Source organism: Rutilus rutilus (genome assembly GCF_951802725.1).
Source record: "Rutilus rutilus genome assembly, chromosome: 8".
Lineage (NCBI taxonomy): Eukaryota > Metazoa > Chordata > Actinopteri > Cypriniformes > Leuciscidae > Rutilus > Rutilus rutilus.
The window spans coordinates 11,744,072-11,758,276 of record NC_140222.1 but is presented as its reverse complement, the minus strand read 5'-3'; the positions used below and the strand labels follow the sequence as shown (position 1 = coordinate 11,758,276).

The 14,205-nt window shown below is 40.3% G+C and overlaps 1 long non-coding RNA gene across 1 annotated transcript; it reads left to right on the top strand.

Moving 5' to 3' along the window:
• Positions 1–11,698: 11,698 nt before the first annotated feature.
• LOC311296206 lies at positions 11,699–13,131 on the top strand. Its single transcript, XR_014628522.1, has 3 exons — positions 11,699–12,098; positions 12,581–12,655; positions 12,872–13,131. It is a non-coding gene; the product is annotated as an uncharacterized lncRNA (long non-coding RNA).
• Positions 13,132–14,205: the final 1,074 nt, after the last annotated feature.

Genomic DNA, 14,205 nt, shown 5'->3' with positions numbered 1-14,205 from the left:
TCTTATGATCCTTTACAGTGACTGTGTACCCTTTCTACCCGAGCCTCTCCTCTTATGTTTACTTCTGCCCTGTTGCTGGTTTTCACTCTGCCTGTTTTTGAGGATTGTCTCTTCCATTATTACTATATTAAGACTGGACTGTTTTCTGGATTCAGATTTTTGAGAACAGTTTTGAATGGACTGTTTATGCAACTAACCATAATATATTCTTATGTTTGAGTCCATACTTGAAAACGTTCACAATCGTACACAAAACACTGACATTATTTGATGCCACTTTGATAGGCTACTAATTTAAATGATGAATGCGTGTGAAAGTAAATGATCCATCTATAATCAGGGTTGGGATTTTAACACTTGGCACATATTACATTACATATTCCACATAGTTGCTTAGGCCACTAAATGATATGGGGAGCCATACAGGAGGATATTTGTTGTTTTGCTCAGAAGTGTGCCCTGCCCTCTCATGATGACTATGTGCCAGAAGAAAGAAAAAAACAGACATTATACATTTTAATTATATAAAAATTACAGTATGTTGTCAGCTCCAGCGTGCAATCATCTGTCAAATCCAGTTCTATATATTCAGCTGTGTATCCTGTAGAGTTATGAATAATTCTGTGCTGTGAGGCTGGGCCGGGCAATGTGGCTCTGGGCAGTGTGGCAAAGTTAAGGATTGGTCAAATTTATGCAAATGAGCAGAGACAAGATGTGACGACGACAAGTGGGAGTGTAGAAAGAGATCTTAGAAACTTAGAAACAACAGCGTTGTCAGTGAATGATCCTTAAATCATGTGCTATAAGAGATTAAGATATTTATTTAATCTTTTTCTTTGAAATAACACATAAATTGTACTTACTTGCCAGCTATCACTGAAATTGATGTCCTGACACCTGTCTATATGACAGCTAAAAATTATTATTTAAATGTGAGAGTCTTTAATCAGAAAACTTGAAAGCTCTCTTACCTGTCAATCATTTTGTGCATTCTGATTGGCTGACAGGTCTTTGAGACGGGTTTTGTGAGAGGGCTTGTGGTTGAGGGGGCGTGGCCTAATTCAGTTTTAAGGAAGTTAACAGAATAGTTTAAACTGTTAACAGCTTGTATCTACTCATCTTCACAGCAGACGCTCTCAGGCTTTCACACTTAAGTCTTACTATTTCAGACCACTGAACTATTGAAGAAAATGTTTTACACATTTGCTTTTTGCTGGTGCTGTCTAGTTGGTGAGTTATAGACATGTTTTATGATTTATAGTTGCATGTTATTTGTGTGGATCTCTAATGAACTTCAGTTCCACCATCAATAAATAAAAATGGAGATATTTTCTAACTGTTTACTTATGGAACTTATAACACTAAACCAAAACGTAAAATGTAAACTATGTGAAGGTGTGTGAAGATATCTGTGTTTTCCACCCTGCCATTTATTTCCCATGATGCTGTTTCTATCTTTCTACTTTCTCAAAGTTTGTAATCATTTAGAAACTAACAGTTAAAGCTTCATTAAAACAACTTAAAGTTGAATGTGTGACTGAGAGACTGTTTCTGTGTGTTCTTCAGGAGTGTGTGCTGACACAGATGCAGTGAAGTCAGTGTCAGTGATGGAGGGAGATTCAGTCACTCTAAACTCTGGTCTCACTGAAATACAGAAAGATGAAGATATAATGTGGAGATTTGGAACTAACAGGTCTCTTATAGCTAAAACTGATGGAGTGAACAACATGATCCCTGATGATCTTGATAAGAGATTCAGAGACAGACTGAAGCTGGACAAGAAGACTGGATCTCTGACCATCATGAACATCACAACTGAAGATGCTGGAGTTTATGAAGTTAAGATCAGTCTCAGAAGCTCATCGCCTACATACAGATTCACTGTTACTGTCTATGGTGAGTAGAGAAATACAGCTCACTCTATTATATATTACAGATGTGCCATTTTATTGTTATAACTAAGATGATTCCACTTTATTGTTCATGTAAAAGTATAGATCTTATGACATATAAAATTGGGGACGGGGTCTTGTATGGGACATAGCACACACGATGCAGTTTGTTAAAATGCTTTCTGTGGTGATCTGGAGTGATAGATTAACTATATTTGGTCTCCTCAAGAAGTAAAGACACATTTGTGCATTTTTATTATATGAGATTTATTATCCTCGGACACTGAACTTTTTAGATTTTTGATGATTGTTCTTTCAAGAGAAATTATATTTCCAAAAATATTTTTAAGCAAGTTTAACATCACTTTACTGTCAACTTATCTTGGCTTTTCTATGTGCTGAGATGCTTTAATTGAAATAAAGGTGAATATAAGCTGTTATAGTGAGCACAGATCCACACGAAAATCCACTGGAAATAGTAGACCATCCGGGGACTTCTGGCGTACTCTTTCAACATACTATGCTTTGGGACACACTTATTTTAATCTCACATACTGTTTAGGATGGATAGTGTGGACATAGAGACGCAGGGAGGGAGTGTTCAGGAAACCATTTTGAAAACATGAATTCATTTTTCAATTCCATTTTGTGCCACTAGTGGAGCAGAAATTACACAATATTCAATGATAATAAATGCAGTATTTAAGGTTCCTTTCCCTCAAAAGGTTGTTATGGAAGGAAATGTTCTGTTCTGATTCATATTGTTCTTTTATTTCCTCAGACTGTGTTTTCTGTTGTCATGTTTCTGAAGCTGTCACCCGATTGGTCATCTCTGCTCTGGTGGGGGTGGCTGCTGCCTGTATTGTGGTGTATGACATCACATCCAGAAAAGTTGAACAGGAGAGAACATAACAGACATCATCATCATCATCATCATCATCATCATCATCAGACCCTCACAGATGAATCATATAATGTCACATTGTGAGGAAGAGGAGGAGGGAACGGGGCGTTGGCAGAATATTTTTACAGAAACTGGCTATCAGTTGATCTTGAATGAATTTACAGAGTAAAGTTCAGTTCTTTAAGTGATTCATTCTTTCCCTTTTAATAATTATTTTTACACTTATTCTGTTATATAACTGAGAATAATGGGATTGCTGGCTTATTTTACTCTGTTTTTTTCTGGTTTATGATTTTCTTATTAACATTATTTATTATTAAATATCACTTAAGTATCTATGTGAAGAGGTGCATTAATCTGTGCATGTGGCAAAGCTTAACAACGTTTAATAGCAGGGAAGGTTGCTGTTTTTTTAAAAAAATGTAGCTTTTCAGTGTTTGCAGTATTTTATTAAGTGAGAGACTGTTGTCAAGGCTTTCTCTTTCTGCCTGTGCCCCATTTGGCTTTCACCCAGCTGTGAAATTGTCATGTTTTCCATGGATATTAAAATTTATTTTGGAAAGGAAAAAAATATATATAAAAAGCTTGACTAGTGTTTTTTTATGTGACGGTAGCAAAACGTCCACTGAGAACCCAAAGACCTGGAATCTGAATTGGGACATGTTATTGCCATCCAGTTAATAGAAAATAACATGGATCTTTCTTTCTTTCTTCAAATAAGTAATGACTAGAATTGACTAGTCAAACATTTATATATATATAAAAATCTTTAATGGAACATTCTGTTTAAAAAATGTTAACATAAAATAATCAGTAAATTATTTAGGGAGCACTTTAACTTTGAAGTGATTCAATATGTCAGAGGCCCTGTCCCAAATGGCACCCCAAAAAAAACACTCGGGCTGCGTTCGAAATCGCATACTCACTGAGTCCGCATACACACATACTTAACGAGAGTTAGAGAGTAGGTACTTTATAGCCAGATCTTTACACATTGATGGCCTAAGACACAAAACGAGCGGTTTGTGTGAGAAAACGAACAGTATTTATATCGTTTTTACCTCTTATACACAGCCATGTCGAAGTGATCTGATCTGACGTGTACGCAGACTGGTGCATAGATATATACACACTAGATGTCGCCTTGTCTACGGCAGTTCATTGGAACGAATGTCTTTAAGGCGACATCTAGTGTATCTATGCACCAGTCTGCGTACACGTCAGATCAGATCACTTGGACGTGGCTGTGTTCAAGAGGTAACACGATATAAATACTGTTCGTTTTCTCACACAAACCGCTCGTTTCGTGTCTTAGGCCATCAATGTGTACTTACGATGGGGAATTGTTTAATTTGGACGACGGGGAATTGTTTTAATTTGGACTCTGTGCATGCTCTTTGAGACAGTGACCATAGACCTGCATTATATGACTGACAGACAAGAACGGTCAAAATTGAAACTACTGCGGAAAAAAAGACACCTACATCTTGGATGCCCTTGAGGTAAGCTAAAACATACCAAAAATTAATTTCAAAGTGAACTATCCCTTTAATTATATTACCTTTGTTTTACTGAAAAATATATAATTTAATAAAACAAGAAAAATGTAATTTGTTTTGTCATATGCATGAATACACTGTAGATGAGTGCAGTGAAAACATTCATTTTCAGTCAAGCAATGAATTAATGCATTAATTAAATAATTATATTTTATTTACTGACAACAATAAGAAACATGAATAAATTAGTAAAAGAACAAATAAAAGTTACCATAAATAAACAAATGCATTTACAAGTCAACAACACAAGAAACTTTATTCAAACTACAATCATGTATTTACAGGTGCTGAACCCCACATCCTACTGCCATCTCAACACAGCGGTTCCCATTCTGCGGCTTTATTCTGATGAATCAGCTGACCACCAGAGATGAGCCGTTCCTTCGTGCCGGAGGTTGTTGTGTGATGTGTTGTGCTTCACAATCTGAGGCAATAAGAGCAGGTGGAGTGATGGAGGGTCTCATAAGGGCAGGTGGAGTGATGGTGGGTCTCGTAAGGGCAGGTGGAGTGATGGAGGGTCTCGTAAGAGCAGCTGGAGTGATGGAGGGACTCGTAAGGGCAGGTGGAGTGATGGAGGGTCTCGTAAGAGCAGCTGGAGTGATGGAGGGACTCGTAAGAGCAAGTGGAGTGATGGAGGGTCTCGTAAGAGCAGCTGGAGTGATGGAGGGACTCGTAAGAGCAAGTGGAGTGATGGAGGGTCTCGTAAGAGCAGCTGGAGTGATGGAGGGACTCGTAAGGGCAGGTGGAGTGATGGAGGGTCTCGTAAGAGCAGCTGGAGTGATGGAGGGACTCGTAAGAGCAGGTGGAGTGATGGAGGGTCTCGTAAGAGCAGGTGGAGTGATGGAGGGACTCGTAAGGGCAGGTGGAGTGATGGAGGGTCTCGTAAGAGCAGCTGGAGTGATGGGCTGTGTCCAAATTCAGGGTCTACATCCTTCGGAGTACTCATTTGAAGGATGTTACGTCACAGCGCCGCGACGAAGGCTGTCCAAATTCGTAGGATCCTTCAAATGCGGCCCACAAATACGTCCTCCTTTTCCCCGAATTGGAAGGATGGGTGTGGTGGATCCTTTCCCGTCCTACCTATCCCATAATTCTTTTCGGCAGAGCGTAATGGCGGACGAAGCGAGCGGTATAGCGGAGTGGGAGAGGAGTATGCTTTTCGATGTAAGTTTTTTAAAAACTGGCTTTTCAAAAAAAAAAAAAAAAATTTCAGTGGTTGAATTTTTTTTTTTTTTTTTTTTTTTTAATAAGGAATGGCCAAAGCTCAGGCTTGTCATGTATTTGGCTTTTCATTCTTGGATAAGAATTGTGAACACCCCCATACTGAGATATAATTTAATTTTCACATTAAATTAAATAAAGTTTTCTTATTGTGGGAAAAGCATATTCTGTCATTGACCCGATTTTAGCAATAACAAAGATAACTGATGGATCCTTTATGGTAATACATATGATATGGTACAACTACAGTGCAATGCAAGTAGTAAATATAAGATAAAGTGAGAGGTAGGCTAATAGTAAATAGTTTAGTCAATAAAATAAACAAACAGTATACAGCAAATAAAATAGTAATGAAAAGTATAATTATATAATAGATCATAAGTACTAATATAATAATAATAATAATAATAATATATTGATAATAGTATATAGTTTATGTATAATACTATAATAATAGCAATAGAATATGAAATATCAATTACAGAATATAGACAATAAAAAATAAGTTAAATAGTTACTATGAAGAGTAAAATAATTTAACAGCATAACTATAATAGATTGATAATCGCAAGTGGTATATTATTATAATAACAATAATAAATAATGTAAATTTATACATTTTAACATATTATTACATATAGGCTATATAAAATAAAATGACGCAACCCTGTCTCTTTTTGTTAAATTTCAGTTTTTAAAAGGTATAAGAAGCTACAAGTCAAGAAATAAAGTAAACGATTCAGTCAAACATACAGCAGGCTACACCGTTAAAGTTAAATAAGCCTAAATATATAAAGTTATGAAACTTCACTTTGCCCTCAGCCACAACAATCTGCCAAGGAACAAATTATAGATTAATTAAACCAAAGATCGCCCGTTAGATATACACAAGGGTCAATATATAATTGAGGGAGTTTTCATGTCCATGAGATTTATCTCGCAAACATGCTTATTAAAATAAAATTTTAAAAGTCTTCAGTGTTCTTCATGATCTTGTCTTTACAAATTCCATAGTTAACTATTATGGAAATAATCATTTATTTATAAAAATTTACTAGATATCCCTAAAATGTCAACTAAATAACCATCCGAAATGAATTACAACCACAATCTCATTACCTAAAAAAACATTTTAAAAACTTATTCAAAAACAGTTTTAATTATATTATTTACATTAAGTTGAGGTAATTGTGAACAATGTGTCTTTTTGGGCAATATATCACATTTTCAATAGAAATTGACAAATTGAATATGTGTCCGAGAAGTCGCTGTCATCTAAGTTACCCATAGCAAATACACCCCTCAAGGAAGAGTGTGTTTTCCAAATCACATGACCTGCTCCACATGATGTCATTTCCTCCTGAAGAGAAAACTAGCAAGACCCAAAGGTATGTTCTCCCTCCACATTTTCAGTTATTTCACCTAAAGTAGTGCTTGGGGCAAATGTGTACTTATCATATGTCAACAATGTTACTACAATGAATTCATAAATAACTTTGAATTTCAATTTTACTCAGTTGTACATATAATATTTAGAAGAACCTCTCCGTAAAATGCCATGTGGTGTCTGGTGCTAAGCAACCATTTTGATTTTATCCCTAAAAACAGCAAAAATGTCAACTAGGTTACCAGTCACCTATGTTACTCTGCAAAGGTAACTTAGTTGACCAAGAGTAACATAGTTGACATTCATGACATGTTCTTATAGTTTTCAGGAGTTCATTTAATATTCTAATTGTACAGTAACTATAAAATACTTTGCAATAAATATCCATCCATCCATCCATCTTCTTCCGCTTATGCGGGGCCGGGTCGTGGGGGCAGCAGTCTAAGCAGGGATGCCCAGTCTTCCCTCTCCCTAGACACTTCCTCCAGCTCTTCCGGGGGGACACCGAGGCGTTCCCATGCCAGCCGGGAGACATAGTCCCTCCATTGTTGACATATGATAAGTACACATTTGCCCCAAGCACTACTTTAGGTGAAATAACTGAAAATGTGGAGGGAGAACATACCTTTGGGTCTTGCTAGTTTTCTCTTCAGGAGGAAATGACATCATGTGGAGCAGGTCATGTGATTTGGAAAACACACTCTTCTTTGAGGGGTGTATTTGCTATGGGTAACTTAGTCCTAGGTCTTCCCCGGGGTCTCCTCCCGGTGGGACATGCCCGGAACACCTTCCCGGGAAGGCGTCCAGGAGGCATCCGGAAAAGATGCCCAAGCCACCTCAGCTGGCCCCTCTCGATGTGGAGGAGCATCGGCTCTACTCTGAGCTCCTCCCGAGTGACCGAGCTTCTCACCCTATCTCTAAGGGATCGCCCAGCCACCCTGCGGAGAAAGCTCATTTCGGCTGCCTGTATCCAGGATTTTGTCCTTTCGGTCATGACCCAAAGCTCATGACCATAGGTGAGAGTAGGAACGTAGATTGACCGGTAAATCGAAAGCTTCGCCTTGCGGCTCAGCTCCTTCTTCACCACGACAGACCGGTACACCGACTGCAGAAGCTGCACCGATCCGTCTGTCAATCTCCCGTTCCATCCTTCCCTCACTCGTGAACAAGACCCCAAGATACTTGAACTCCTCCACTTGAGGCAGGAACTCTCCACCAACCTGAAGTGGGCAAACCACCCTTTTCCAACTGAGGACCATGGCCTCGGATTTGGAGGTGCTGATTCTCATCCCAGCCGCTTCACACTCGGCTGCAAACCGTCCCAGTGCACGCTGAAGGTCCTGGTCTGATGGGGCCAGCACGACAACATCATCCGCAAAGAGCAGAGATGAAATCGTGTGGTCCCCAAACCCGACCCCCTCTGTATGCGCCTAGAAATTCTGTCCATAAAAATTATGAACAGAACCGGCGACAAAGGGCAGCCCTGCCGGAGTCCAACATGCACTGGGAACAAGTCTGACTTACTGCCGGCAATGCGAACCAAGCTCCTGCTCCGGTCATACAGGGACCGGATAGCCCTAAGCAAAGGGCCCTGAACCCCATACTCCCTCCACAAGATGCCGCGAGGGACACAGTCGAATGCCTTCTCCAAATCCACAAAGCACATGTGGATTGGTTGGGCAAACTCCCATGAACCCTCCAGCACCCTATAGAGGGTATAGAGCTGGTCCAGTGTTCCACGACCGGGACGAAAACCACACTGTTCCTCCTGAATCCGAGGTTCTACTATCGGCCGGATTCTCCTCTCCAGTACCCTGGCATAGACTTTCCCGGGGAGGCTGAGAAGTGTGATCCCCCTATAGTTGGAGCACACCCTCCGGTCCCCCTTCTTAAAAAGAGGGACCACCACCCCGGTCTGCCAGTCCAAAGGTACTGTCCCCGACCGCCACGCGATGCTGCAGAGGCGTGTCAGCCAAGACAGCCCCACAACATCCAGAGACTTGAGGTACTCAGGGCGGATCTCATCCACCCCCGGTGCCTTGCCACCGAGGAGTTTCTTGACTACCTCGGTGACTTCAGCTTGGGTGATGGACGATTCCGCCTCTGAGTCCTCAGCCTCTGCTTCCTCAATGGAAGACGTGACGGCGGGATTGAGATCCTCGAAGTATTCCTTCCACCGTCCGATGACATCCCCAGTCGAGGTCAACAGCTGCCCACCTCCACTGTAAACAGCATTGGTAGGGCACTGCTTCCCCCTCCTGAGGCGCCGGATGGTTTGCCAGAATCTCTTCGAGGCCGACCGATAGTCCTTCTCCATGGCCTCACCGAGCTCCTCCCAGGCCAGAGTTTTTGCCTCCACAACCACCCGGGCTGCAGTCCGCTTGGCCCGTCGGTACCCGTCAGCTGCCTCAGGAGTCCCACAAGCCAGCCAGGCCCGATAGGACTCCTTCTTCAGCTTGACGGCATTCCTTACTTCCGGTGTCCACCACCGGGTTCAGGGATTGCCGCCTCGACAGGCACCGGAGACCTTACGGCCACAGCTCCGAGTGGCCGCGTTGACAATGGAGGTGGAGAACATGGTCCACTCGGACTCAATATCTCCAGACTCCCTCGGGATCTGGTCGAAGCTCTGTCGGAGGTGGAAGTTGAAGATCTCTCTGACAGGGGATTCGGCCAAACGTTCCCAACCGACCCTCACAGTACGTTTGGGTCTGCCGAGTCTGTCCAGCTTCCTCCCCCGCCATCGGATCCAACTCACCACCAGGTGGTGATCAGTTGACAGCTCCGCCCCTCTCTTCACCCGAGTGTCCAAGACATATGGCCGGAGGTCAGATGAAACAACCACAAAGTCGATCATCGACCTCCGGCCTAGGGTGTCCTGGTGCCATGTGCACTGATGGACACCCTTATGCTTGAACATGGTGTTCGTTATGGTCAAGCTGTAACTAGCACAGAAGTCCAATAACAGAACACCACTCGGGTTCAGATCGGGGGGGGGGCGTTCCTCCCAATCATGCCCCTCCAGGTGTCACTGTCGCTGCCCACGTGGGCGTTGAATTCCCCCAGTAGAACGACGGAGTCCCCAGTCGGAGAACTTTCCAGCACCCCTCCCAGAGACTCCAAGAAGGCCGGGTACTCTGCACTGCCGTTTGGCCCGTAGGCACAAACGACAGTGAGAGACCTATCCCTGACCCGAAGGCGCAGGGAAGCGACCCTCTCGTTCACCGGGGTGAACTCCAACACATGGCGGCTGAGCTGGGGGGCTATAAGTAAACCCACACCAGCCCGCCGCCTCTCACCATGGGCAACTCCAGAGTGGTGAAGAGTCCATCCTCTCTCGAGGAGTGTGGTTCCAGAGCCCAAGCCGTGCATGGAGGTGATCCCAGCTATCTCTAGTCGAAATCTCTGAACCTCACTCTGAATCTCAACCAACCTCATTAATTATTATTAATAAAGTTGTGATTGATCCTTGTAAACTGATGTGTGTCTGTATTTCTCCTTTATGTCATGAAATATTCAACAGGTCTTGATTAAATGCAATAAAAGATTAGCTAACATATAATAATTGATATAGTTTAGGATTGTTTTTGTTAAATACATCATCCTACTTTGTCATGTCCAGTCAACTATGTTACTTTTGTCAACTATGATACTGGGCTGTCAATTAAGTTACCATTATGTTTTTTAAAATATATATGTATTTCAATGGTTCCCTAATCTCCAAGTAAATATTTAGAAACTGAGTAGCTGTCAAATATATACCTCAGCATAATTTCATCAAGAAAATTATCATGAATCAAGCAGTTTGGAAACAAAATATACAGACCGGTTACTTCAGTACTTGAAATTTGGGGTTTCAATTGAACAAAATGTGTATTTTCTTAATTAATTGGGTATTTTAATTGAAAAGGTAGGTAAATAGACACATATTCTTCCAAGAGTAATGATTTTTTTAAATGTCTGCCATTTACTTAAAGTTAAAACTTATAGGTTTTGTCCGTAACATAGTTGACCAAATAATGAGTAAACTTCTTGTTTTTAAAACTAAATATCTGAAATCAATTATGCCTGAGCTTGGCAATGACTAAAAACAAAATATTTCAGGGATTATTTATCAGGGAAGATAATAATATTTTGTAAATAAATATATTTTTTCCCAGAATTATTCAAACTCAAAATCTCCCTCAATTATATATTGACCCACAAGACGAATTATTCTCACTAGACTGACAGCGGCGAACGTCAGAACGGCACTAGCCGAGGCAAGGCTGTTCTCGGCGGGGTACATGAGCGCTGAGCGCCCGGTGATCCCTGGATCTCACAACTCCGAAACCGTCAGATAACATTTTTAAAATGGCGCTCTCTTTATAAATAAACCACAGATTTGAGCTTTAAACAACTACATTGTCGACTGAAAAACTCTTAAAACTACATTTCGTGACACAGTAACATTAGTATTTTTAAATTTCGCGGCCTTTTCTCCTCTGAAAATATGTGAAAGAAGGGTAGGCTGTCCAAATTCACAAACACCGACTTCCGGGCTTTGCGGTCGTCGGAGGACCCCTCCTCCTTCAACCGGGTAGGAAGGATCCTAAGGAGGATGCAGACCCTGAATTTGGACACAGCCGATATCAAGGACACATCCGGGAACTTCATGCGTCCTCTGTACTTGCGTTCTTGAGTATTAGAATTGAACTTCGACGGTTGATGATGACGTAGTACGAGAACACAAGGGCTGCGTCCGAAACCGCATACTTCCCTACTATATAGTATGGAAAAAGCAGTAGGCGAGCGAATAAGTATGTCCGAATCCTTAGTATCCATAAAAGAGTAGGCGAGAATTACCAGAGTGACGTACTAATTATCGCGAGATTCGGGCGTACATATACTTATAGTGCGTCCGAATATGCCTACTTTCCTACTATATAGTAGGGGAAAACAGTACGTGAACGGAGTAGTATGTCCGAAACCTCAGTACTCATAAAAGAGTAGGCGAGAAGTTCCCGGATGGCTTACTGCTTCAACCCAGATTTTGAAGAGCTCGAAGATGAATACTTTTCTATCCCAGGAGGCCACGCGAGAGGACACGTCATTATCAAACATCGCAGAGATCAGCGACGCGGGTGCTTTCAAATGTGAGTAAACACGGGTCCTTGTGTTAAAATTGCATGTGTTGAACTACTGTAGAGTAAACTGTTGAATTGTTGAAGGTGTAAAGACGTTAGTGTAGTTGTGATTTTGCTGTAAAAACACGTTTTATTATGTATAACGTTAGCTAACAGGCGAGCTCCAGTAAGGACACGTAAGTTACGTCTCTAAAGTGGATTTACATAAACCATATACATCCTAAAGACGCTTATTTTAAATGTCTATTTACTTCTGACAGGAAAATCTTCAGTAAGTATTGCAGAAGAGCACATCACAACATGAAATAGACATCTGAGTGATGAATGTGTGCTATTATGTAGAACAAATCTATAAAGTAACTAAACATAAGTTATCTATTTTATTTGTCCATTAGTACTGTTGATAAATTGAGGAACATTTATGTTGGATAAAAAGTTAAAACAAGCTCATAAATCACAGAGGTAATGTGAATCTTGTCTGGATGTTACAGGGTCAGATGAACAGATGTGTTTTTATCCGGTGGAGAGTGGCTCATGAAGCTGAATGCTGCCATCAAAGGCTTTGAGTGAGTGTAATTTCAAACAGAGCTATTACAGTACTTTTCTGATTCTTGATTTCTGTGCATTAGCTGCACAGCTTTTGTGGTGGAGCAGGACCTGCAAGGGAAGATGATGGTGGCGTTTGTGAAAAAAAGTGGTTTTGTCTTCTAAATAATACTGAAATCATATGACATTGTGTGGTTAAAATGACTGCTTTTGTGTTATGTTTGTGCATTTTGTAGAATCTGAAATGTCAGCAGGCTGGTGTGAGTGCTGAGGATGAGGAGCCCAGAGCTGAATCCTGGAGATGGTGCCATGGACGAGACCCTCCATCACTCCACCTGCCCTTACGAGTCCCTCCATCACTCCACCTGCCCTTACGAGTCCCTCCATCACTCCACCTGCCCTTATTGCCTCATATTGTGAAGCACAACACGCAACAACCTCAGCGCCTTCAGCCTACATACATGATTGTAGTTTGAATAAATCTTTGTTTCATGTGTTGACTTGTATATGCATTTGTTTATTGTGTGATGGTGACTTTCATTCATTCTTTTACTAATTTATTAATATTTCTCATTGTTGTCAGTAAATACAATATAATTATTTAATTAATGCTTTATTTAATTGTTTGAATGCAAATGTAGATATGTTCACTATATACTTTTTACTAATATTTTCAGTAAAAAGTAATATAATTAAGTATTGGTCAGCATTTATCGTTGTTATTATTGTATGTTTTGGGGTGGGATATCAATGCAATTCATTCTGGGGTAATATTAATTTTTAATATTAATGATACTTACATTTTATAAAATGAGTATAAAATCAACAGTTTTCTCCAAAGGCAAATCTTTGCACAGCTGCCCTTTGTGCAGACATTACAAACGCTGAGGAAACCCGTTCTAGGTAGGGCTGTTGAGTTACTGATGTTATGAGGTGTGTGTGTATATATATATATATCATGGGTTTGCATACATAATATGAGATTTTTTACACAGGGAAAAAATAACCTAGTACAAGGTTGAATATTTTTATATATTTTTTCTTAAATAATTCATTATAATACATTTAAAAAATAATTTATTTATAGGCCTAGGCCTGAGGGATGAAACGAGAGTTAAATTCAAAAAGAAAAAGAGGAAAACATAAAGCAGTTAGCCACTTTTGCTTGTGGATAAAAATGTTTGGATATAAAATAAAGAAATTAACAACATTCAAGAGATGACCATTTTGGGATTTCGTAATAAAAATAAATAATATTGTAAGGATAAAACGGTGGGTCACATTAGTAGGGTTAAATATAAGAACTTTTATCAACCCTAAATGTATTCAAAAAATAAATGGGCAGCAGTTTCTTCAAAATGAGCAAGTTTAATCAATATCAATATTTACAGATAGATGAATTAAACGTGTCGTTCAAATCTTTTAAGTTGTTGCGCTTGTGATAACGCGTCGTAGGTCACATGATAACGTCAACATGGCAGATGTCCGGTTCGCATTCATACTCAACGAGATTTGGCTATAAAGTACCTACTCTTTTAGCGCTCGTTAAGTAAGTACTCATTGAAAATAA